Genomic DNA, 25,575 nt, shown 5'->3' on the forward strand with positions numbered 1-25,575 from the left:
AGTTCCCAGCGTTCTAATATTGCATATGACAACACCATAGGGGGCTACAATTATCATTAAATGATCTCTAGTCGAGTTATTGACAGAAGCGAGAGGACAGAGAATGTAGCAAATGTGACAGAGGAGTCAGAACGGCTATAAAGATATCTCAACGTTCTGGTCAATAATGTAGCAATGCTCTAAATTAAACAGGGGAACGCCACAATGATGACACTCGCTAGAATGTTGGAGCAGGTGGCTTATTCCAACCATTATTTGATCGTTGCAACTTCACTCTTCCAAATAAATCTTGCAAAATTCCAATAGTCTAAGACATCAAGCCCTTAATACACTAACAGGTGTGCTGGCGCTCATGGGGGGCTGCACGGTTTTGCGATGCCATGAAGGGCTTTTGTGATGAAAAGTAAATAGACGCAATCCTTTGCGCTTACGCAAATTTGTGCCACGGGAGTGCCTGCACAAAAACTTAGCAAATGCCCAAGAAGGCGTCCTTCATCCGCACCAGTCTAAGATCCGCTGGCGCCGTATACGTTTTTGGACCCGCAACTTATAATACAAATATATATTTATACATGGGAAAAGATAAATGCGAAAAAGGTTTCGTGTTGCATGTTTCTTAACATGTAAAGAGTATATCTATCTTAAATACTCCCCTATGTAAGCAGGTGGGATAGCTCTCCTTCCAGACCTTCTAAGGGACAACTCTGGGGCACCAGAGTCCACTAAACCTTTGCGGATTCCATCATTACCGCACCCTGAGGACCATTACATATTTTTCCTCGACAAACTTTCATCCAGGGCCACAGACAGAAAACAATGCACATCTTCTGAGCTAAGCTTTGAGCCCCGGCACTTATTGTTTTACAAATTAAGCAATGTATCCCACAGTATTTGGCAATAGTTGAAATTGCTAAATGAAGGTGAACGCTGCAGGCTACAGCAAAAAGATTCCATTCCACAACTTATTGTGTATATGTAATCTTGTGTAGGCTCTCAAAATTTACCCACCCAATGAACAGTGCTCCAGTTAAGAATCTTTAGTAAAATCTTATGATGGCACCACCGTTGAAGTCTTGTGCTTTTGTAAACATGAAGTGTACTTGCCTGTGTAACCAACTCATGTCGTGGCGGGTGTATCCAAATTGCAAATTTGCCTTAAGACACTTAACGTGGCACTGTATGTGTGGAAATGCACCATCTTCTCAGATTTTTAAGCAAAAGTTTGGAGTGATATTTGGCGCTGCACACACGCACGGTCTGGTTCCTGGCGCACATAGCCATGGCTGCAGCGCACAGAGACCCTACACTGCCGCACACAGAGGAAAAAAATTAGAAGGAACATTGGTTGCAACCTTAATTTTTTCGTCACTGGTATGGTTGGGAAACTAGGGCAATTTGCATTCCGCTACTTTCAGCAGGTTTAGAGCATGGTTCCAAATTTTAAAGCAAAGACTAGCTCTTGATCCAATTTCAAATGTAGTGCTCCAGACCATCTTTTTTCTTGGTTGGTCTTCTGATTGGATCTTCGACTTCTCAGCTGTGTCTGTACTTGAGGCTAGATGAGGTAAGCTGTATAATAAACTTGCATATAAGAATGGGTAATAAGGTATGATAACACATTATGACTATAACAATAAACCGACCATTCATGTCCTCACTTTCACAAAAAACAATACAATCCGACTCAAAGAAAAAATTGCATAATTTGTATCACAATCATACTAACTGCTCCAGACTAATTAATACCTTTGCTATGCATCTTTTTTCCAGCTTTCACAAGCGATGGATGTCCAGGATGGGAGTTAATGTTAAGTTAATATGGTGGGGTGGATGACAACGGGAAGGTAGTAAGCAGCTTCCTTTGTGAATTCCAGGTCTTTTTCAGCTTAGTGCTATATCCATTTTTGCCAAACCTGTAAACCTTAACTTGCCTGTAACTTTAGTTTTATCTAATAAACATATTTATCACGCGAAGAAAACAATAAAATATTGCCGTAGTTATTTTACTGTGCAGCACTCCTTTGCTTTGACAACGAGTCAAAATATATCTTTTTTTAAACAAATTGTGTTTTATGTGGAAGTGATGGTTGCTGACAATGGACAATAGCATTTGATATATATATTACCTACTGGCGGTCGCCAGTAGGTAGTTATAGTTAGGACCGTGTTTCCATAGGAAATCTCAAAATTCTATTTTGAGTAACTTTGGCGCCGGTTGACGAATCCTCGCGAAATTTTCAAAACTAATGGGGCGCTCCGCTAAGCTCCTACCCTGAAACTTTTGGGGTGATTCGTCAAGCGGGGGCCGAGAAAAAAGGGGGGTCCCAAAACACGTTTTCCCCATGCATTTTTCCATAGGGACTTTAGTCGCAGCTACAGCCCGAACGGCTGAACAGAATTATGTGAAATTTGGCAGAGAGGTAGCCATAAGGTCCATGAAGTGCCTTTTGCAGGTTTGGTGTAAATCTGTTCAGTATTTCCTGAGAAATTAGCATTTAAATCAATATATATATCTGTACGCGCGCAGCGTGCGTGCACTGAGCAAGTACTGTGCGCGCACCCTGGCGTGCGCGAGCGCACTTCTGATTGGTTGTTAGATGTCAGTAAACATTCGAATCGGTGGAAAACAGGAAGCGGCTGCCATTTTGTCTCTCGCATAAAGAGGGGGTGATAAACAAAGGGGGAGAAGGTGAAAAGGGGGCAGAGTGGGGAGATATTGACCCACTAGGCATTGTAGGGGGGTCACAGTAGGACCTTGTAGGGCAAAAAAAAAGATTTATATTTTGAAAAAAAATATCGCCGAGTGCGCGCACACAGCGCGCACCCGAAAAAATTTTAAAAACAAAAAAATTATAAAAAATCGCATTTAAGTGTTCAGATATTAGATGGCTCTAAAAAGAGCCCTTGTGTTTATTGTGTGTTTTTTGGTACCTACAAGTAAGTACCGATGCAGAGTCTAAAGTTCAAGAGGAAGACTCTGTTCCCTTCATCAGTGAAGTGTACACCATCTCCTCTATAAATGTCTTGCATGTTGTAACGCAAGTTGTTGTGGTATATAGAACCCATACCATAGTCTCTGAGGAAAGCAGAAATAGATTTGTTGACGTGCTTCCTTGCTTTGTCAATCTGCGGACAAAATTGGTTGGACCAGTTCCACTTTTGCCTTTGGCATATGTTAGAATATACAAAGGCAGTTTGTGGAAAAAGCGCCATCAATTGCACAAAGGTGTCCTTCATAAGCATTTCCAGACCTACCCCAGTTAAAGTGCCTAGGTCATTACCACCACAGTGCACAATAATAAGGTTAGGCTGTGGAAGATGTAGAAAGGTTTTCACCAAAGGCATTAATTGGTGCCACTTTAACCCTCTCTGACCAATCCATTTAATGTCTACATTTGGCAAAGCAAGGTCTCTCACCATACCTCTTTTTTCTGCAAATCTTTCACTCCAGAAGACATAGCTGTGACCTACAATCCACACTGTGAACATCTTCCAAGGAGATCTGGATGCACTCAGGAGGTTTCTTTCAGCAGAAAGGCAATATGAAATGAAAGCCAGTTGAAAAATGGGGGCACACATAGTTTTTTTTATAAAAAGAACTCATTGGCTGTTTCAAACCATTCTACACTAAAAACTAGGCTGTATGTTTAAATTTTAAAAAGCATGTTTTGTATTGGTACAGAAAAATGTGTTACCAAAGAACATTACTATGGATTGGCTGTTAAGTTTGAAAAGTCAAGCACTCTTGCTCTTTGGATATGAAACATTGTCTGCTGAACTTCTGACCTCTCTCTTCACAGCAGTGTTCCATGACCTGTTGCTATGGTAGCAGGCAGAAGTCAAGTTGGGGGAAGGGTACATTTGGAAAGGGGTTGAAGTTTTCAACCAATAGAAATGTGTGATTTCATTTGAAAAAAAGTGGGAAGCACTGAGATTTGAAATTAACATGTATATGTGTGAAAAAAGAGAGGGAAACATTGCCATTTACTGGTTCTGGAGAGAGGAGAGAGGTGTAGAGCTCTGATATTCTGACTCTGATAGTCTGCTGTTTGAGTGGCACATTTCTTTCACAACTAACTAATTTTAAAGGTGAGTTATGAGTTTGAGAGGGGAAGTATGTGGTGATTTTTGAGAAAAATATTAGAATTGTGAATCTTCTTCAAAAGTTATGTTTTACATTTTGAGGTTTGCGAGATATTTAACTGTTTTGAACTTGTAAGATATTATGGAGTATGTTTTCACAATAAGTTAATGTGTACTGGTAAGAATGAGTAATACTGTTTTGTGCCTACCATCAAACCATGAGTCTGTGTGCAGAGAAGAATTGTTGACTGAGATTTAATTTGCGTTGCTGTTGAAAAGTAAGACTTGCAGTTGAAAGGAAAGGACAGCTTGTTTTTAATTGTGATGGTTAGGATTTAGCAGAAATCACTTTGAAAGAAAAGAGAGGAAAATGGTAGCACATTTTTAATTAGCATTAGTTCTGTAAGAATTGCAGACCCAGGAAAGGGGCAGCCTGTGTTTTGTGCCTACCAACACAGCATGAGTCTGTGTGCATATAGGAATTGTTGTCTGAGATTTAATTTGTGAAGTTGTTGTTCTGTAAGGATTGCAGACCCAGGAAAGGGGCAGCCTGTGTTTTGTGCCTACCAACACAGCATGAGTCTGTGTGCATATAGGAATTGTGGCCAGAGATGTATTTTGTGTTGCAGTTGTTCTGTAAAACATGCACTTGCAGGAAAGGGACAGCTTGTTTTCTGCAAATGTGGTGGTTAGCAGTCAACAGAAATCACTTAATCTGAAAAGAGAGGCAAAAGCTAAAACATTTGAAACCAATAGGGTAGATTTTCAATTCAAAATAGCAAAGGCACAGGTAGTTGCCATATGTTCAAAACTGAAAATAACCCTTAGCACACATGCACTGTTACATACATCCCAGCAGTCTTCATGCAGTTTTGGAAGTCTCTTTGCTCATCTGTCTTGCACCAGACAATACGCAGTCTCAAGAAACAAACTCTTGGCACACACGCAGCAGCTTCTCTCACACTCCCATGTGTAGTACTCAGGTCTGTGTGGTGTTTCAGATAGCACTGTGTAACGCAAACACATTCAACGTCATCAAGGCACATTTCCTTTGCTCTAGTGTAGTCACTCACCCAGATTGCACATGCTCATGGTATGATGTAGCTGTTAGGACATGTGGTCTTTTCTGCCTCTGTGATCTAGAAGGAAAATGTGTCAGGCTGTAACAGTAATTATCACTTGTTCTACCACAGTAGTAAACGTGCTTTGAAATTGCAAATCAAATTCTGTTTTCTGCTTAGACGCACACTATGAGGTTGTGTGCGCACAGAAATTGTGGCCAGAGATGTAATTTGTGTTGCAGTTGTTCTGTAAAACATGCATTTGCAGGAAAGGGCCAGCTTGTTTTCTTCAAATGTGGTGGTTAGCACTCAGCAGAAATCACTTAATCGCAAATGAGAGGCAAAAGCTAAAACATTTGAAACCAACAGGGTAGATTTCCCTTTCAAAATAGCAAAGGCACAGGTAGATGCCATATGTTCAAAACTGAAAATAACCCTTAGCACACATGCACTGATACATACATCCCAGCAGTCTTCATGCAGTTTTGGAAGTCTCTTTGCTCATCTGTCTTGCACCAGACAATATACAGTGTCCAGAAACACACTCTTGGCACACACGCAGCAGCTTCTCCAACACTCCCATGTGTAGTACTCAGGTCTGTGTGGTGTTTCAGATAGCACTGTGTAACGCAAACACATTCAACGTCACCAAGGCCTCATTTTTTTTGATCTAGTCTAATCACTCACCCTGTAACACATGGTCATGGTCTCAAGGAGCTGTTAGGACATGTGCTGTTTTCTGCCTCTGTAAATGATAAGGGAAATGTGTCAGGCTGTAACAGTAATTTGGTACTATTCAGGAACACTGTTTTGTTCCAAAAAACATAGTATGAGTCTGTGTGTATACAGGAATTGTGGGCAGAGATTTAATTTGTGAAGTTGTTGTTCTGAAAGAAATGCAGTCCCAGGAAAGGGGCAGCCTGTGTTATGTGCCTAAAATGATGATATGAGTCTGTGTGCACACAGGAATTGTGGGCAGAGATTTAATTTATGAAGTTGTTGTTCAGTAAGAATTGCAGTCCCAGGAAAGGGGCAGCCTGTGTTATGTGCCTAAAATGATTGCATGAGTCTGTGTGCGCACATGAATTGTGGGCAGAGATTTAATTTGTGAAGTTGTTGTTCAGTAAGAATTGCAGTCCCAGGAAAGGGGCAGCCTGTGTTATGTGCCTAAATTGATGGCATGAGTCTGTGTGCGCACAGAAATTGTGGGCAGAAATTTAATTTGTGAAGTTGTTGTTCAGTAAGAATTGCAGTCCCAGGAAAGGGGCAGCCTGTTGTCTTTACACAAATTATCCCTTAGCACACATGCACTGTTACATACATCCCTGCAGTCTTCATGCAGTTCTGGAAGTCTCCTTGCTCATCTCTCTTGCAGCTGACAATACATAGTCTGCAGAAACACACTCTTGGCACACACGCAGCAGCTTCTCCAACACTCCCATGCGTAGTACTCAGGTCTGTGTGATGTTTCAGATAGCATTGTTTAATGCAAACACATAAAAACATCATCAAGGCCTCATTTTCTTTGATCTAGTCTAATCACTCACCCTGTAACACATGGCCATGGTCTCAAGGAGCTGTTAGGACATGTGCTGTTTTCTGCTTCTGTAAATGATAAGGGAAATGTGTCAGGCTGTAACAGTAATTTGGTACTATTCAGGAACACTGTTTTGTTCCAAAAAACATAGCATGAGTCTGTCTGTATACAGAAATTGTGGGCAGAGATTTAATTTGTGAAGTTGTTGTTCTGAAAGAAATGCAGTCCCAGGAAAGGGGCAGCCTGTGTTATGTGCCTAAAATGACGATATGAGTCTGTGTGCACACAGGAATTGTGGGCAGAGATTTAATTTATGAAGTTGTTGTTCAGTAAGAATTGTAGTCCCAGGAAAGGGGCAGCCTGTGTTATGTGCCTAAAATCATGGCATGAGTCTGTGTGCGCACATGAATTGTGGGCAGAGATTTAATTTGTGAAGTTGTTGTTCAGTAAGAATTGCAGTCCCAGGAAAGGGGCAGCCTGTGTTATGTGCCTAAAATGATGGCATGAGTCTGTGTGCGCACAGGAATTGTGGGCAGAAATTTAATTTGTGAAGTTGTTGTTCAGTAAGAATTGCAGTCCCAGGAAAGGGGCAGCCTGTTGTCTTTACACAAATTATCCCTTAGCACACATGCACTGTTACATATATCCCTGCAGTCTTCATGCAGTTCTGGAAGTCTCCTTGCTCATCTCTCTTGCAGCTGACAATACATAGTCTGCAGAAACACACTCTTGGCACACACGCAGCAGCTTCTCCAACACTCCCATGCGTAGTACTCAGGTCTGTGTGATGTTTCAGATAGCATTGTTTAATGCAAACACATAAAAACATCATCAAGGCCTCATTTTCTTTGATCTAGTCTAATCACTCACCCTGTAACACATGGTCATGGTCTCAAGGAGCTGTTAGGACATGTGCTGTTTTCTGCTTCTGTAAATGATAAGGGAAGTGTGTCAGGCTGTAACAGTAATTTGGTACTATTCAGGAACACTGTTTTGTTCCAAAAAACATAGCATGAGTCTGTCTGTATACAGAAATTGTGGGCAGAGATTTAATTTGTGAAGTTGTTGTTCTGAAAGAAATGCAGTCCCAGGAAAGGGGCAGCCTGTGTTATGTGCCTAAAATGACGATATGAGTCTGTGTGCACACAGGAATTGTGGGCAGAGATTTAATTTATGAAGTTGTTGTTCAGTAAGAATTGTAGTCCCAGGAAAGGGGCAGCCTGTGTTATGTGCCTAAAATGATGGCATGAGTCTGTGTGCGCACATGAATTGTGGGCAGAGATTTAATTTGTGAAGTTGTTGTTCAGTAAGAATTGCAGTCCCAGGAAAGGGGCAGCCTGTGTTATGTGCCTAAAATGATGGCATGAGTCTGTGTGCGCACAGGAATTGTGGGCAGAAATTTAATTTGTGAAGTTGTTGTTCAGTAAGAATTGCAGTCCCAGGAAAGGGGCAGCCTGTTGTCTTTACACAAATTATCCCTTAGCACACATGCACTGTTACATACATCCCTGCAGTCTTCATGCAGTTCTGGAAGTCTCCTTGCTCATCTCTCTTGCAGCTGACAATACATAGTCTGCAGAAACACACTCTTGGCACACACGCAGCAGCTTCTCCAACACTCCCATGCGTAGTACTCAGGACTGTGTGATGTTTCAGATAGCATTGTTTAATGCAAACACATAAAAACATCATCAAGGCCTCATTTTCTTTGATCTAGTCTAATCACTCACCCTGTAACACATGGTCATGGTCTCAAGGAGCTGTTAGGACATGTGCTGTTTTCTGCTTCTGTAAATGATAAGGGAAATGTGTCAGGCTGTAACAGTAATTTGGTACTATTCAGGAACACTGTTTTGTTCCAAAAAACATAGCATGAGTCTGTCTGTATACAGAAATTGTGGGCAGAGATTTAATTTGTGAAGTTGTTGTTCTGAAAGAAATGCAGTCCCAGGAAAGGGGCAGCCTGTGTTATGTGCCTAAAATGACGATATGAGTCTGTGTGCACACAGGAATTGTGGGCAGAGATTTAATTTATGAAGTTGTTGTTCAGTAAGAATTGTAGTCCCAGGAAAGGGGCAGCCTGTGTTATGTGCCTAAAATGATGGCATGAGTCTGTGTGCGCACAGGAATTGTGGGCAGAGATTTAATTTGTGAAGTAGTTGTTCAGTAAGAATTGCAGTCCCAGGAAAGGGGCAGCCTGTTTTCTTTACTCAAATTATCCCTTAGCACACATGCACTGTTACATACATCCCTGCAGTCTTCATGCAGTTCTGGAAGTCTCCTTGCTCATCTCTCTTGCAGCTGACAATACATAGTCTGCAGAAACACACTCTTGGCACACACGCAGCAGCTTCTCCAACACTCCCATGCGTAGTACTCAGGTCTGTGTGATGTTTCAGATAGCATTGTGTAATGCAAACACATAAAAACGTCACCAAGGCCTCATTTTCTTTGCTCTACTCTAAACACTCACCCAGGTTGCAGATGCTTATGGTATAAAGTAGCTGTTAGGAAATGTGCTCTTTTCTGTTTCTGTAAACTATAAGGAAAATGTGTCAGGCTGTAACAGCAATTATCAATTGATCTACCACAGTAGTAAATGTGCTTTGAATTTGCAAATCAAATTCTGTTTTCTGCTTAGAAGCATACCATGAGGCTGTGTGCGCACAGGAATTGTGGCCACAGATATAATTTGTGTTGCAGTTGTTCTGTAAAACATGCACTTGCAGGAAAGGGGCAGCTTGTTTTTTTTTCAACTGTGGTGGTTAGCACTGTGCACAAATTAGTAAATCACAAATGAGAGGCAAATGGTAAAACATTTGAAATTAATGAAAAGCTTAAAAAATATTTTAATGAATTATAATTACAAAAAAGATTTTTTTTTAAGTTTCTTGCAGGTATTGCTGAGCAACAGTGAAAAAATAAAAAAAGCCTTTAAGGACAAGAAAGAGGAAAGAAAAGCACAACAAGAATATCTGGACAAAATTGGGAAAAAAAAAATAGGAGGAGAAACTGGTGATGGCAAAAAGAAAAAGTCTACTGGTAAGCAGAGTAGAGATTTTTTAAAAAAAGATCTTCAAAAAACAAAAAAATGGCAAAAATAAATGTAAAACAAAGAGTGTTTTATGTACAAAGCAACAACAGAGTCAACAGCAAAAAACAAAAGCTAATGTACAATCAGAAGTATGTAAAAATGATTTAACACGAAAATTAGATTTTAAAAACATTCGTCGAAAAATGTTTCAGAGAAGAGTGATGTTAAATTTGCTAAAGGATGTGAAAAAATATAAGAAAAAAACAAAAAATTTTAAGAATTTTTTTTTTCTAGAAAATATTGTAAGTAAGGCTTTGGAAATAAAAAGAAAACTTTTTATTCTAATTTTGAATAGGATGCGCAGATTAGATAAATTAGTCAATGCAATGAAGTCACAAAGCAAAAGGAAAAGAGAAGTGAAAAAAAGTAACTTTTGTAAAGTGTTCTTGGGAGAATGGAAGCACAGTTCAAGTACTGAACCATTTTTTAATGAAGAGAGTTATCTTCAAAGTAATAGCTTGTTGCATGCAGTTGACACCAATGGTAGAGCATATGAAGTTAAGGATGGTTGTGTGATGGAAAAAGAGAAAATGGTCCCAAGAAATGAGGAAGAAGTAATGGCTGCTGAGGCTATGGGGAGACGTCCAAAAGCCCCAGTGTACACTTGGAACTGTAGTAGTATTTGTACTGTGCGTCAAGAATCTATTGATAAATTACGTGACTTTCTAAGAGAATATAGTAAAAAGAGTGTAAAACAGAAGATGAAGGTGCTTCAAACACTAGATCCATGCAGAGTGAGAGAGAATACTGGTTTGCAAGGACATTCTCTGGCTTGTCTATCTAGAAAAGTGTGTAAAAGTGTTTTTCATCATTTTAGGATGCTGGCTGTTCATCATACTGAAATGAGAAAGTTTGTGAGAACATTGTATTTTGCTAAAAGTCCAGCAGTAAAGTTGAATGAGTTGAATAATGCTCTGTTCCGTGGATCTGTATCAGATGTAGTGAAGGTTACTGATGAGATTCAGTTTTGTTACTTTGGTCCAGAACAAGAAAGTGCAGAAAAGGACACAGTTAATGAGGAAAATGAGGAACAGAATGTAGAACTCATTATTACTAAAAATTTTGAGGAAGAAATGACAAAATTTACTATCATCTCTAATGAAAGACCAAATATTACTTGTATTTGTTGCCGCAGAAGCCATTATAAAATTCAAACAAGGAATGTTGATCTGTATAAAAAAAGTGAAAATGAAGATAATTATAAGTGGAAGGATTTTGCAACATATATATTTCTTGAAAATTGTTTTGAATTGGGTGAAGATCAGCGTATTTGTAAATACTGTTATAACAAGTTAGAAGAAAATAGAATGCCGACCAGAGCTGTACATAATAATTTAGAATTGGATGCTATTCCTGCCGAACTTTCTGATTTAAATACAAATGAGTCTATACTCATTCAATGTGTTCATCCGTTCCAGACCATAGTACGTATGGAGCCCAAAACTGGTAAATTACATCCTTCTGATTTACTGAGAGGTTTAAAAGGAAGAGTGGTGTATTTGCCCTTGGATTTGAAAAAAAATATGGAAACTATTTATGCAGATACTTTGGAAACTGAACCATTAGTTATTCTGGTTAATGGTGTACCTACAAAGAATAAGAAGATTTGGCAGGAGCTGGTAGATGTACGGAAAGTACAAAGAGCAAATTTATATTTGAAAAGGAATAATAAATGGTATGAATCAATTTATATAGATGAAGAAGAAGAAGATTTACAAGAAGACACAGAAACACCAACTGGTCAAATTGAAAAAGTGGACAAGTCAAAAGAAGAAGAAATTTATGAACATTTTAGCATACATCCTCTTCATTCAAAAGAAGTTATGGGAGACACTATTGATCTGTTTCAGATGAAGAAAGCAAAAGGAACTCCCGTGAGTGTATGGGAGAAGAGCTTGGAAGCTCGATGTTTTCCTCAGCTGTTTCCTACAGGAAAAGGTGGACGATACGATGAACGCCCAGAACAGATTCCAGCTTCTGAGTATCGGACTACAAGACTATATGCTGAAGATTCAAGATTTCGTCAAAGTATTCCTTATTTGTTTCATCTTTTATTTGAAAGCGACTTGTCTGCATTATCTTATGCAGTAAATCACATTTTAAAAAGTGGAGTACATCTACATAATGTGTCTGCTAAGGATTTTATGGAGAAAGTGCAGCACCGAGATGATCATTTGGAAACACAACTGATCAATCTGATGGCTTGTCAGCGTGGGACAAATGAATATTGGTACCGACGCCATGGAGAATTAAAATGCATGTTACTGAATTTAGGAACTCCTACATGGTTTCTAACCCTAAGCTGTGCCGAGTACGCTTGGGATGATTTACTGGATTTTCTACGAGAGGCAAATTCAAACATTAAAAACATTGAATACAAGACAGCAGGAGAACTGTGCTCATTGGATCCGGTTAATGTTTGCAGATATTTCAATCATAGATTTGAGGCTATGATGTCCTTCATCTGCAATAAAAAAAATCCACCTCTTGGAGAAGTAGTGGATTTCTTTTGGAGAAAAGAGTACCATGCAAGAGGTGCTCCTCATATTCATATGCTGTTGTGGATCAAGGATGCCCCAAAATTTGGAACAGATGCTGATGAAGCAGTGTTATCTTTCATTGAAGAATATGCAACATGTGCTATACCTAAAAGCACAGAAGAGAAAAAGTTAAAAGAACAAGTTTTACGTTTCCAAAGTCATCGGTGTGGAAAATACTGTCGACGGAAGTACAAGACCAAAGATAAATTCTACACAAAGTGTCGATTTGGATTTCCTAGACCTGTTCTTTCAAAGGGAAGAGTCAACAGTTTTATGTCAGCTGTGCGACATACTATACCCAGAAAATCTCCCAAAAATACATACAACCTAAAAAGAAAAGAAGAGTCCAAATTTATAAATGACTTCAACCAAGTCATTTTATCCATGTGGAATGCTAACATGGATATTCAGTATGTGGCAGACAATTCTATTGCTGTTGCTCGGTATGTCACATCTTACATCACTAAATCTGAGAAAACAGAATTGAAGGAAATGTGGGAAGAGATTTCTCACAAGAAGACTGTCAGTAAGAAACTGTACAGTTTCAGTTTAAAGATGTTATCGCATCGAGAAATTGGATCCTACGAATGCTCAGATAGGTTATCATCTGCAAGTCTTTACTCGAAATCCAGAAGAATAATTTGGGTAAGTTTAGGCCTTGCAGGAATGAGAAATCGGGTACTGAAATCTGTTGGAGAAATTGAATATTTGGCCGAGAATGACCCAGAAAGTACAGATATTTTGAAAACAAACATGTTGGACACATATTACCCAAAAAGAAGTCATCATCTTGAGAACATGTGTCTCTATGAAGTGCTGCAGAACTACATTTTTTCACGGAAAGCCACAGAAGACATCAACAATGGAAAATATAAAGTCATTGGTGAGGAAGGATGTTTGGTGAAGCAAACAAAAGGAAGTTTGATAAATCACAGGAAGCTGAGTTGCGACACTACTGACAAAAAGGAATTTTACTACTTGGCTCTTTTACAGCTGTTTAAACCATGGCGTTCAGAGGATGAACTACTGGGAGAATTTCAAAGCTATGAAGATTCTTTTAATGCTAGCAAAGATAGCATAGAATGCAGTACTTTCACAACTTATGTCCAAATGTTAAATGAAGAAAATGAACAGGAAGCAAAAATTGCAGCTGAAGTAGCTAGAGACAGTTCTCAAGACAGCCAAAGTTCAGGAACACTTAGTCAAGATCCCCTAGGACAACCAATCATAGAAAATGAAGCTGCAGTAGCCATGACTGAAGTAGAAACGGCTATGAATCAAGCACAGGAAAATTCAATCAACTTACTAAATCTGGAACAACAACTGAATGAAGAACAAAAACAAATTTATGAAGAAGTCACCAAAAAAATTGATCATGGATTACTACATGAAAAGAAAGAGTGCTCATGCACATCATTTGAACCAATCAGGATGTATGTGAGTGGACAAGCTGGAACTGGTAAAAGTTTCTTAATAAAAGTCATCAGTAGCTACTTACAGCAAAAAACAGCTTCAAATTTGTCTTGTGTGGTAACTGCTCCAACTGAGTTAGCAGCCTATAACATAAAAGGAATTACCTTACATCGCTTGCTAATGTTACCAGTGGAGCATGAGAACAAAATAGAATACCACAAGCTAACTGGAGAAGCATGCTTCGAAGTTTCAAGAGTGTTGAAGAAGATGCAAGTTCTCATTATTGATGAGGTGAGCATGGTTTCAAATTTAATGCTTGCCTTTGTGCATTTAAGAATGCAACAAATTCTTAAGAGAGACTATGACGTGTTATTTGGAGGTAAACACGTCATAGTTTTTGGAGATCTTTTACAGCTCACTCCAGTTAAAGGACAACCAGTGTTTAATACTGTGACACATGAAGACACAAAGAAGTCATTAGGAAGCATTGGTAATGCGAATATTTGGTCGTTCTTTGAGTACAAAGAACTCACTACCAATATGAGACAAGCAAACGACGAAGATTATGCAAGTATTCTGAAAGATATCAGAATTGGACTACTCACAGAAGTTGGCAAAAAAGCATTACAGAGTCGTTTGCTACATAATTTATTTCCAAATGAAGAAATAGTTGCAGAGAAAATATACAAGAACATTGCTGAAAAAAATACTGTAATCTGCTTAATGCCAACACTACGTGAGTGCTCAATATTCAATGAGGAACTTTTGAAATTGGAAAAGGAAGAGATTAAGAAAATGGAAGCAGAGGACAAAATTCTGCATGAAAGAATTACTTTTACATTAACAGGCAAACTGAAAAATAAATTGGATTCACTAGAGAAGAACATTTCCAAAACAGCTGGATTAGAAAAAAATCTATATGTTTGCATGAATTGTCGAGTGATTTTAAGGAGAAATTTGGATGTAGAAAAAGGTTTAGTGAATGGAGCTATGGGAAGAGTTGTGGGTTTTATTAATTATCAGAAAAAAGAAGGAATTGAATGTTTAAAAATAAAATTTGATCAGATAGAAGAAGTTAAAGACATTTGTCGTTGTTCAGTTCGTTTCATGCTTGTGAAAGACTTATATGTGCGTAGAAAGCAGTTTCCATTTTCTCTAGCATATGCTGTAACTATTCACAAGTCTCAAGGATTGACTGTAGATAGTGCTTTTGTAAACATTGGTTCTACTGTGTTCAAAGAAGGTATGGCATATGTTGCTCTGTCACGAGTAAAAACATTATCTGGTTTATTTATGATAGACTTTGATGACTCAAAAGTTAGTGCTGATACAAACTGTGTAAAGGTGTGCCCTGAACGCCAGCTTGCTGCCTCTACGCTGCCTCTACGCCTACTCAGCCATTGTCCACGGAGGAGGGCGGGACTGCGAGGACCAGCCTGCCAAGCGCCCGCAGCACCATCGGCGCAGCTGGGTCCTCTTCCCAGCCACTCCCCCCGCGCTCTCCGCAAACATATTAACTGGCCTTAGTAATCGCGCCAGCGGAACGCGCGCGGAACGAAGACCGGGCAAAGAGCGGGCCGTTTGAGGCCGTTCGAGGACAGGCGAGCCAGAGCCAGGCCCTTGCACTTACGCCATTCACATTGCACAGCTGCTCAAGTAGCACTCGAGGATGTCGGCCATTGAAACAAGAAGCAGATCTACGCGTGCTGCAGGACCGGCCAAAGGTACCCTAGACACTTACTTTGCCAAAGCCGGTTCTTTGATAATTGATGAAATATCTATCCTCGAACGGCGAATATCTCAAGAGATTGACTGGGTCAGACGATCTTCGCTAGGTCCACTCGCACTTGCCACCTCCCCTAAACACACTGATGCACCTAACTCTGGGGGGCTAATTGGCACTTCCGACCTGGCTGACTCACCTAGCCCTGTCTTAACTAACACTGATAGCGATATGACTGCCATCACGGACCTAAGCATATTGCCTCTCCCTTCTGCTAGGCCTCCTTCTTTACCGTTGACTTCCATCTTGCCTACCGATGACGCAACTGGCGAGAGACCTACTCCCAACTCTGAGCCTGCACGGAGGCTGAGGGAAGGAGCGTTCCCCAAAAGAAAGACGAAGGCTGGCCCCATTCGAGGCCGCAAGGTGACCGCCCCAAACCGGAACTTAAAAAGTGACCCCAACCTTCACACTTCCAAAACTAAGTCACTGAATCACTCCGGAAAAAACAGGCCACCACCTCCCTCCAACATGCCCGAGCAACCTTCCAACCAAAATTCCTCATCTATAATTGAGCCCTTCACTCTCTTGGATATCCGAATTCTCCTAAAGGAAATTCTAAGCCCCCTGGAGAACCGTATCTCCAAGATAGAAACACTACTATTGGAAATCAGAAAGGGGTTCTCTCTTAGGGCAGAGGGGAAACAGTCACCAACCACCAAGGCTAGCGAGCAAAGCACTGATAAATCCCTGCTCCCACTCAGGAAAATTCCAACACCACCTCAGTCCACTTTAACTCGTGATCCCCCTGCATTACCAACAGAGTATCCTTTAACCTGTAAGCCAATACATGCAAGCGTGAATGCCCAAGACGCTTTCACTGCGCCTCATGTTGAGACACATCTGAAGGCCCCACAGGACACAACGTATAATCTTCCACCACAAGCTAATCCATACGTAGTGATCCTAGCTGGCATTCCTCCACTGAACCCCGCTGATAGAGATCCAGTAGGTGCATTAAAAAACAAAATTATTCATTGGCTGTCCAAAAATAGACCCCTTCCTGAGGGAACACACAGTGAGGTTCTCATGGTGAGAAGAGTCCCCTGGGTGGGCACCACCAATAAGAGCATCCAGGGTGACTGCGCCGTGATTAATTTTAGGGACCCCGCCACTGTGAAGTACATCTGCAGTTGGCCTAGAAATACGCATGGGTCATCCATCCACACACTGCCCCTGTCCTTTTTCTATCTTCTTCCAGGACATGATTTGGATGGAGAGGGATGGAAACTGGTACCTAGAAGGGATTATAGGCGGAGACCTAATGTAAATTTAGAACACCTTACCACTAGAATCACTGCTGATAATTATTTTCCCCTACAAAATAGCTATAGTTGTTTGGACATGCTGGACTGACTGAGTGAGAAAGGGACGGGTGTTGCGCCGGGACTAAAAAGGTCTCTATTAAATGACCCACACTCAGATACTCTCACACAGAGCGATGGTCTAAAGCAGTTACAAACCGACGAGAAATCTAGCATGTTGGTTACTATCACACCCACAATCGAACTTTCAGTACAAGAGGTAGTGTCAACTGACCCAAAGGCCTTCATTTTGGACATCCTCCCCCCACCCCCTAAGTCCTCTAAACACCAAACTTCTCTTTTAAACATTCTTTCCTGGAATATTGCGGGCTTGTCCAACAAATTAAACTGTCAGGCTTGGAATAGCTTTATAGTAAACAGGTATATATGTCTATTCCAAGAAACGTGGATGAGGGAGGATAGCGCCCGCACTGGCTTTGCTGCCTTCTCCAAAAACGCCAAATGGAGTGGCAAAGGTCGCCCTTCTGGTGGGCTCACAACCTGGATAGCCTCTCATCTAGGCTGCAGGGCATCCCCTGTGAAAGTAAACTTGAGTACTCAAGGCCAGTTAGTAATTCGCAAGAATCTACTACTATTGCTGAGCTCGATTCTGCCCTAACCACAATTCCTGTGGGCACCCCCTATATAGTAGGAGGAGATCTGAATTGTCACTTTGAACCCCTTTTGGGCCTAACAGATGGCCTGTCCCAGGAGGAAGACCACATCTGGTCCATACCACCGTCCCACCTTCCAACACCAAAAGCGTGGTCCCCCCTGGCGGTACAAATCACTTCTCTCACTCTCAAGCATGGGCTGAGGGCCTGCAATGGAAGGCTACCATCAGACATTCCCTCAAACTGCACATATCATAGAGAGGGTATAACATCGAGACTGGACTACATTCTGGTCCCATTAGCCCTTTGGTCGCAAATAAGTGACTTTCGGGTACTCCAAAGAGCTGATAGTGATCATAATGCTTTGCGGCTCGAGTTACATTATTCTGGCCTAGAACCAAGGGAGAATAACTGGGATTCACCTGACCCGGGATTACTCCTTTCTACTAACAGACGCAGAATAAAATGGGAGAATCTAATAGCCAAAGAAGGGATGATACCAAATTTATATGCCCTACTCGTTCCGATCCTGGAGAAGGTTCAAACTCTCAATCTGCATTCTAGCACTCCGGGATCATTCAACAACTTCTGGCAGTTACATGTAGATTTTATCACTTCTGCATCAGAAATTCTTACTGGCAAACCCAAAAGGGCCCTTCCTACCTCAGTCCCTTCCTGGTATAACTCAGCCTGCAGGAAGGCTAAGAGTGACCTTTTGTCCACAATTAAGTCAGGTCAGGATCGGACACAAATCAGGGAGAAAAGAACAGCCTACAAATCATTAACTAAGAACGCAAAACTGGAATGGGAACAAGATAAATGGGAGAAATTATCGAAATTTCTGGCAGAAGGAGACTCCAGGAATTTTTGGCGATGTGTAAACACTGGCTCAGAAGAATTGGTCTCTGCGATTGAACCCAACATTTCAGCTGAGTCCTGGCGAGACCACTTCCAGTCTTTATACACGTCCCCCGCGGGGACAGGGGCCGATACCGTCCCGACGGAAGTCACCACTACGTCGGGCTTTTTCTTTTCCCTAAAAGAAGTTAGAGTAGCTATCATGGCCCTTGCTACAGGAAAGGCGCCAGGTTTGGATGGATTGCCCGGCGACCTTTTCAAGCAAGAACCTGAAGTTTGGGCACCTTACTTCACGTTTTTATTTAATTCCATCCTGAAGGGCATGGAACTACCAGATACTTGGCTGGGCGCAGAGATTGTCCCAATTTTTAAAAAGGGCTCTCCTCTGCTCCCAGCCAACTATAGACTGATCAGTCTCATTGATGTTTCCCAGAAACTCTTTGGCAGACTCATCCTTAACCACTTGCAGGATTGGATTGAGGACTCTAACATCATGAGCACATACCAGGCTGGTTTTAGAAAGAAAGTTTCGACCATTGACCAGATTTTTCGTTTAAATCTTATTCACTGGAAGACCGTATTATTAGAGGGCGGCACTCTATACACGGTCTTTGTCGATTTACGCGCCGCATTCGACTTAGTGCCTAGGGAAAAACTGTGGATTGTTCTTGACGATCTGGGCATCCCAACTGACATCCTAGCCATCTTGAGAAGACTACACTTGGGGAACTATGCAAGGGTGAGGTGTGGGAGAGGGGGCGCCCTAACGGACCGCTTCCCCGTTGACAGGGGGGTCAGACAGGGTTGTGTGCTCGCACCGACTCTTTTCTGCCTCTTTGTCAACGGGGTGATTAGCCACTTGAATGCGTTGAAAGACACTGACGCTCCGAGGCTTGGAGGCTCGAGGGTACCCGCTATTCTCTTTGCGGATGATACCCTATTGCTCTCCAAGTCTCCTATGGGCATCCAGCGGATTCTTGATGGGTTCGCACTCTTCTGTGCATCTCGGGGGTTGGAGATCAATGCGTCAAAAACTAAGTACATGATCTTCAACCCCCCATCAAACACTCGCCCCAATCCCACTCTCGGGCCCTCTAGGCTAGAGAGGGTCTTCACATTCGAGTACCTGGGGATAACATTAAATCAATCTCTGTCCTGGGACACGCACCGCACTAGGGCGAACCTGAAATTATCTCAAATGATAGGAGGACTGGCAAGGATGTCCCGGGGTTTGACTTACCAACCATTTTCCCCTCGCCTACAAATATACAAATCACAGGCAAAAGGGGCAGTGACCTATGGTGCTGAAATATGGGGACACACTGTCACTCAGACCATCCAGGTGACTGAGAATAACTTCCTCAGACAACTAACAGCTCTTCCCCCCAGCACCCCCCTCCTACCTTTGAGACTCGACCTAGGCCTCAGACCAATTTCGGAAGAACTGTGCCTTAAACCCTTACTGTATTGGCGAAGGCTATGGTCTACACCGGAATTATCCGACTATAGATCTGAGCTTCAGGAAATCCTGACGCTCTGTAATCCTGCACGACTTCCCTGGCTCAGGCATATTAAACAAACCTGCGAGGCACTAGGAAGACAGAACTTATGGTCTCACCCGGAAATCACATGTCCCAGAGTCTCAAGGAAATCTCTAGCCAAAGACTATTATGAACACCATTTATGTCTCCAAATTAAAAATACACAGGAGAGGTCCCTTACGGGCAAATTCTTGGAGTCCAAAGACCTATACTGCCAAGAGCTGGTGTATGATAATATAGGCCCCCCGCTTACCAGGAAGCTCTTCATGCAATGGAGGTATAGCACCCTTCCCCTCAAAGCGCACACTGCTTGCTGGAGAAACTCTGAGACTTCATCACAATGCCCAGCTTGTGCGCATCCGAGGGAGTGTGACCTGCACATAATATTTTTTTGCCCGGCATATAGAAGAGCAAGACAGTACTGGCTGGTCCCACTCCTCAAAAACCTGGGCTTCAGGACCTACCTTCCGGCATACAGGATTTTAAAAAGAGATCTCTCAGCCCCAACTGTGTTTGCAGTTTCAAAATTTTTAACGGCAATGTGGCACAGTTGTACTAAATGTATTAAGCTTTTATTAACCAAATGATTGTTTTATACTCTGGTCAACCACCTGGAAACTATTACTGTATCCTTCGTTCTTTTAAAATGTTGTATAATGTATTCTTTTATGGTCCAGGCGACCGAAATAAAGATCAAGAATAAATGAATGAATGTTTAAAAATAAAATTTGATCAGATAGAAGAAGTTAAAGACATTTGTCGTTGTTCAGTTTGTTTCATGCTTGTGAAAGACTTATATGTACGTAGGAAGGAGTTTCCGTTTTCTCTAGCATATGCTGTAACTATTCACAAGTCTCAAGGATTGACTGTAGATAGTGCTTTTGTAAACATTGGTTCTACTGTGTTCAAAGAAGGTATGGCATATGTTGCTTTGTCACGAGTGAAAACATTATCTGGTTTATTTATGATAGACTTTGATGACTCAAAAGTTAGTGCTGATACAAACTGTGTAAAGGAGTATAATAGATTAAGAAGAACCTATGCTCCTCATTTAGGTCAGTATCCTGTGATTGAAAAACATGTTGTTTCTCGGAAAAGGAGATTTGAAAATATCTGTAATGTGGATAAACAGAACAAAAAAAAAAAGGACAGTGATGTGATAGCAAAGAAAAAGAAAAAGGACAGTGTTGAAGAGGTTGTTGGTTGCCATTTTGAAAATAGCTCTGGTGTCAACTGCTATGCAAATGTAGTGCTGAATGTTGTATTTTATCTTGAAAAGTTGCTAGAACAGATAATAGTAAATCATGGAAAAAGATTGTGTTCTCTGCTGAGTCTCCTTTATGAGAAGCTGAGTAATGATAAAACTGAAATAGAAAGTGCTACTGATGTTAGAAATCTTTTAGATGTATGTTGTGGTTCTACACAGTTTAAAGAAAATGTCCAGCAAGATGCACAGGAATTCTTAATATATATTTTGAGTGTACTTGAAGATGAAGGAGTAGAAGTAGAAAACTTATTTGGTGTCTCTTACAAATGGGAACATTGCTGTGAAAACTGTATGAACACATGTAGTAGTAATGTTGATTCAGAAAGGTTCATATTTTTACCATTACCACAAAGTAAATCAGTGACTTTTAGTAAATTAGTTAAAGATGCCAATCACAACATGGAATGTTCTGAATGTAAATCTGACATGTTTTCCACGTTATTTTTACAGAAATATGGTCAGTATGTAATTTTAATGATGCAACGTTGTAGAGCTGATGGTTCAAAATTGGATACTTTAATAAAGAAGTTTACAGGACAACAATTATCAATTTCTGGAAAAACTTTTGTTACAGTTGCAATAATTTTCCATGAAGGACCTACTGTAACTTCTGGACATTACACAGTTTATCTTAAATGTGAAAAAGGCTGGACACTGTGTAATGATTCCCAATTGATTTTCAAGCAACGTTTGCCTTATGATTTACCCAATTCTTATTTAATTTTTCTGAAACCTAAATTTTGAAAATCAAAAACTGCATCTGAACAAAGCATTTTTTGTAATTTTAAAGGATTATAATTGAAGATATCACTTTAAAAGGATTTTGAAATTACTATTTGGCCTAAAGGAAAAGTAATAAAAACAATTGTGGACTCCTTTGACAGAAATTATTTTGGCATGTGTGCTTTTGCGACAAGGTTTAAAGACGGTTTGTCTAGAAAATTTTTATTCATCTAGGAAAGTACTTGTAATATATATGTAATATTGCTAATAAGGTATATTTTAGTGAGGAAAGTTTTAGGGCTTTTTTTAAACAATCTTTCAGATTGTTTTTTTTTTGCCCGCTGTTAAATGATGAATACAATTGTTTTCACTATTTTAAGTGAAAAATAAAAAATTCTGAAAACAGCAAAAAGAGGGCAAAAAATTGCTTTGTAAAATATGTAAAAACATGTAATGCTTTTTGTAATGTATGATTGAATATTAATACTTTTTTTCTTTTTTTGCAGAACTGGAAAGAAAAAGAAAAAAAAATTCTGTTCCCTTGCAAAATACTTAAAAAAATTTTTTTCAAAATAATTTATTTTTTTTAAAAAATAAGTGAAAAATATTTGCATTTCTCAATCCTCCCTTTTCATGCTTCCATTTCTTCACCTCTTTTTGTACATTAAATTTAAAAAAAAAAAAATAATAATTTTTTAAAAAACATCCTTGGGTGCACCCCCCAAAAAAAAAAAAAAAAATCCCCCCCCCAAAATTTTTGGGGTTTAGTTTTTAAGTGGCTCTTAAAAGAGCCCTTGAGTTAATGGAGGGAAGCAGGAAGAGAAAAACGAAAAAAAAGAAAAAACATCTATGGCCTACTGCACTCATGGGCATCAAATTTTCTCTGAATGAGATCAAGACTGGTCTCACACACAGAAATAAGTTTACCGCAATCAGTGCAGCGTGTGGACAACCTCGCAAAACAAGGTTGTCCAAAACGAGGTGTAGAAGAAGGCAAAGGCACCACTGCAGAAGAAGCGCTCGCCTGAGCTGCCGAAGATGTGCTCGGCTGAGCTGCTGCAGATGTCGTCGGTTGAGCAGGTGGAGGGTTTGCTCCAGAAGCTCGACGAAAAGTCACTGGATGCATTTTGTCAACATGCCTCAACATAGTGTGAATGCTAAAAGAATACTTCTTGTTAGGATTCCCACGTGACAAGACTTTTTGACAAAGTACACATGTAACTTTAGGTGCATTTACCTTTTTTTGTCCCTCTGGAAAAGTGAAAAACTGCCATATAAAGCTGTCTTTCTGCTTCCTGCTCCTCTGCCTCTCAAGAGTGTCCTGGTCACTGTCTGAAGATGGTTGCTGTTCAGCCATTGTCTCTCAACAACAGAATAGCTCCTTCTCCAAAGGAATCAGAACTAATAATGAGGGGAGTAGGTGTGGTTTGGGAAGAATCTGGAACTGAAAGTACTTCAAACCAATCAAAAGTGATGATTCTTGATCACATGACTTGCCATGAGGGGATTGGGTGTGGTGTTGAAACAATCAGAAACTGAAAGTAATGATAACCAATTAGAAGTGTTGTTTTATTGAGCATATAACCCGAGGTGCGCGCACTGAGCAAGCTCCGAGCGCGCACCTCGTGATTACGCATGCGCGAACGCGTAGGAGCGCATGTACATACGTCATATGCGCGCACGTAACGCGCATACGTTGAACACGCGTATACGCAAACGTTATTGCGCGTAATTTAAGCGTATGCGGAAGTGAACCGCGTGGAGCGCGTACGACGCACACACGCATGCGTACGTACGTACGCATACGTACTGGGTGCGCGCTCCCAGCGCGCACTAGAACGTATGTATGCGTGCGTAAATAACGTACGACGGTATTCATAAAAAACTTACGAAAACGTACTAGGTGCGCGCTCTGAGCGCGCACCCCAAGAATTTATATAAAAAAAAAAAAGTGGAGAAAAATTAATAGAAAAAATTAAATATACTGTTCAACTTTATCCTAATTGAAATTTTTAAAAAAAAGCAAAAACAAATAAAAGGATACAGATAATATATAAATGAATACATAGGAATTTTATTTTTTTTATTAAAAAAAAAATATTTAATTAAATAATTAAAAAATTAGCATTTAAAAAACCGTACAAATTCACTGAAAAAACCATAGGTTTCACACACGTTATAGTTAGGAATTAGCATTTAAAAAACCTTGCAAATTCACTGAAAAAACCATAGGTTTCACACACGTTATAGTTAGGAATTAGCATTTAAAAAACCTTGCAAATTCACTGAAAAAACCATAGGTTTCACACATGTTATAGTTAGCTGGACATTTCTCTCATACAAAACCAATGAAATTCCCCCGTTATAGTTAGTTCAGCTAACTATAACTCGCGCCCCCGCAATGCACTGCTGATGACGTCACATATTACATCACTCATGACATGGTCAGTGACATCACTCATGACATCACTGATGACATCTCAAATAACATCACTGATAACATCACTGATGACATCATCATTGTGGTAGAGTGGCAGACCTCCTCTCACCCTAATATAACCTTTGATACACACATTCAAAAATAGAGACTAAAATTTCCAAAACAATGGACATACCAATACCAGTTACAACAACCTCTTCAGTAATTCTAAGATCCCCATACACATCCACTCATTCACCAACAGTCCTGTACAGTCACTCATACATGTACTCACTCATCATATGTACTCATACACCTATACATCCTGTTACACAATGCCTCTCCTCCATAGAGTTACTGACACACATAGTCACTCATGCTAATAAAGAATCAAATATACATTTACTTGCATATACAGTTATACACACACCACCACACTTACTTCTACGGAAACTTACACATACTTAGTCTTTTAAACAATCACTTATGGAAACACATACTTATTCATACAGGAACTCTTTCAATCTTTCACTCTCACATATACTCACTTATATACACCAATAGTCACATATACAAGTTTAAAACATATGTAGTTACTCATAAAGACACTATTGAGACAGTCATTCACTCACTAACACACCCATACACACACTCATCCACCCATACAGTCCTGCACACATGCTGTCTTCAACACATACAAACAGTGAGTCACTCATTCATGCACCTATGCACTACGTACTACCCCCACCGAACCATGCAGACAGTCATACTGATACTCAAAAAACCAACTAATAACCTATATAGACACCCATGTAGCTACTCACCAACCCATGCAGCCACTTATACACAAAGTGAGAGACTGATACAGATATTTACATATTTAAAGATTACTCACTAAGCCATGTATTCACTATGATACACTTAATCAGTCAGTTACACAATCAATTTTTCAAAAACAAATCATCCATTTAGACACTTATATACCCACTTATTCTTCCATCGACCTTGAGATATACATATATAAAACATATTTAATTTTCAGAAAAACACACATTCACTGGATGATGTCATCAGTGATGTCATCAGTGATGTCATTTGAGATGTCATCAGTGATGTCATGAGTGATGTCACTGACCATGTCATGAGTGATGTAATATGTGACGTCATCAGCAGTGCATTGCGGGGGCGCGAGTTATAGTTAGCTGAACTAACTATAACGGGGGAATTTCATTGGTTTTGTATGAGAGAAATGTCCAGCTAACTATAACATGTGTGAAACCTATGGTTTTTTCAGTGAATATATATACATGCATCGTTTTACATAGTGGACTGGAGTTT

The sequence above is a fragment of the Triturus cristatus genome, chromosome 1_1 (genome assembly GCF_964204655.1).
Source record: "Triturus cristatus chromosome 1_1, aTriCri1.1, whole genome shotgun sequence".
Classification (NCBI taxonomy): Eukaryota; Metazoa; Chordata; class Amphibia; order Caudata; family Salamandridae; genus Triturus; species Triturus cristatus.